Source organism: Pinus tabuliformis, chromosome 7 (assembly GCF_031772625.1).
Source record: "Pinus tabuliformis cultivar Carrire ecotype Pingquan chromosome 7, CPIR1, whole genome shotgun sequence".
Lineage (NCBI taxonomy): Eukaryota > Viridiplantae > Streptophyta > Pinopsida > Pinales > Pinaceae > Pinus > Pinus tabuliformis.
The window spans coordinates 1,325,906,731-1,325,909,105 of record NC_142293.1 but is presented as its reverse complement, the minus strand read 5'-3'; positions in this window follow the sequence as shown (position 1 = coordinate 1,325,909,105).

The following is a 2,375-nucleotide window of genomic DNA, read 5'->3' as shown; positions in this document are numbered from 1 at the left end:
TGAGGACAGATAATGGTGGAGAGTTTTGCAGCAAGGAATTTGAAGAATTTTGTAAGAAGTGTGGTATAGCACAATAGAAGACTACTCCATATACACTTCAGCAAAATGGAGTTGCAGAAAGAATGAATAAGACGTTGATGGAAAGGGCAAGAAGCATGCTTAGTGGTGCCGGGTCAGGACAGGAATTCTGGGCAGAGGCGGTGGATACTGCATGTTACCTGGTCAACAGGTCACCTTCATCAGCGTTGGAGGATAAGACTCCACAAGAGGTATGGACTGGTAAGAACCCTCTCTTTCACATCTGAGGGTATTCGGATGTGATGCATATGTACATGTTCTAAAGGAGAAACGAACCAAGTTGGATAGTAAATATGAAAAGTGCATCTTTATTGGGTATAAGGATGGTTTAAAGGGTTATAAGCTTTGGAACCCAGCCACACGGAAGGTTGTGTACAACCGAGATGTGGTGTTCAGAGAGGTAAAAGATGTTATTAAACATGAAGTCCAACCAAAGGAACCTGAGAAGATAGAGTTTTAGCTTAAGGAGGAAGAATCAGACTCTAGAGCAGAGGAGGAATCAGAAGATGAAGAGCCACAAACTCCGAGTGTGAGAAGATCAGTTTGAGAAAGAAGGCAGCTAGAAAGGTATAGTCCATCTGCTTTCTATTCAAACTTTTCTTTATCTATTACTGACGATGATCCCAGAACTGTGAAGAAAGCAGTAGATTCAGAGGATGGAAAACTCTGGAAAGAGGCCATGGTTGATGAAATGGCATCTTTGCACAAAAATGAGGCTTGGGATCTGGTGGAGTTGCCGGATGGAAGGAAACCCATTGGCAAAAAATGGGTGTTCAAGAAGAAGACAAATGTAGAAGGAAAGGTGGAGAAATACAAAGCTCGGTTGGTAGCAAAAGGTTATTCCCAGGTGCCGGGAATTGATTTTGGTGATATTTTTTCTCCTGTTGCCAAGGTAACTTCTATTAGATTACTTTTATCTGTTGCTGCTGCTTTTGATTTTGAGGTAGAACAAATGGATGTGACGACAACATTTCTTCATGGGGATTTAGAAGAGGAAATATACATGAAGCAACCTGAAGGCTTTGCAGTGAAGGGTAAGAAAGAACTGGTATGCAAGTTAAAGAAGTCTTTGTATGGGTTAAAACAGTCACCAAGGATGTGGTATCAGAAATTTGATACGTTTATACAAGGACTTGGCTTCACTAGAAGCAAAGCAGATCACTGTGTGTATTTTAAATTAATTTGTGACTGTGTTATTTATCTGGTCTTGTATGTGGATGATATGTTGCTGGTTCGAAATGACAAAGAAATTATCCAGGATTTGAAGACCCAATTGTCCTCCAAATTTGACATGAAAGATCTTTGTGCTGCAAACTATATTTTGGGCATGGAAATTAAAAGAGATCGGGAAAAGAGGAAGCTCTGGTTAAACCAGAGGAAGTATGTTGAGACAATACTGCAGAGGTTTAATATGCAGGATAGTAAACCGATGAAGGTTCCTATTCCTGTAGGTGTGAGGTTATCTACTAAACAGTGTCCCAAGACACAAGAAGAGGAAGAGGACATGTCCCATGTTCCATATGCAAGTGCAATCGGTAGCTTGATGTATGCAATGGTCTGTACTAGACCAAACATTGCACATGCAGTGGGAGTATTGAGCAGGTTTATGTCAAAACCAGGGAAGGAGCACTGGACAGTAGTGAAGCGGGTTTTCAGGTATTTGTGTGGCACTAGTGATTATGGTTTGTGCTACCAAGGAAGATCAAGATTGGACAGAATGTTGGATATTCGTGGCTTTGTTGATGCAGACTGGGCTGGAGATCTGGATCAGAGAAGATCTACAAGTGGGTATGTGTTTAACCTATTTGGAGGTGCAGTCAGTTGGATGAGTAAGAAACAATATGTAGTGGCACTATCAACTACAGAGGTAGAATACATGGCAGCCACTCATGCAAGCAAGGAAGCAGTTTGGTTGTAGAGATTGTGTTCAAGTATGGGGTTAGTACAGGGAGCTATAACGATAGATTGTGACAGCAAAAATGCAATTTTCTTGGCAAAGAACCCTACATATCATTCAAAGACAAAGCACATTGATGTTCAGTATCACTTTGTGAGGGATATGATAGAAGAAAAAAAGATGTTGCTGGTAAAGGTGGACACTTTGAAGAATACTGCAGATGCATTGACAAAATCTGTGAGCTCTGAGAAGTTCTCTTGGTGTAGAGAGATAATGGGCATTTCAAGGCTAGAAAAATGACTAAGCTCTCTTGTGGCCCCCTATGGAAAGAAAACAACAAGTGGGATAATGTTGGGTTGTGTTATATTCTTTCTAAGACTAGCCCACGTAGTTAACCGGG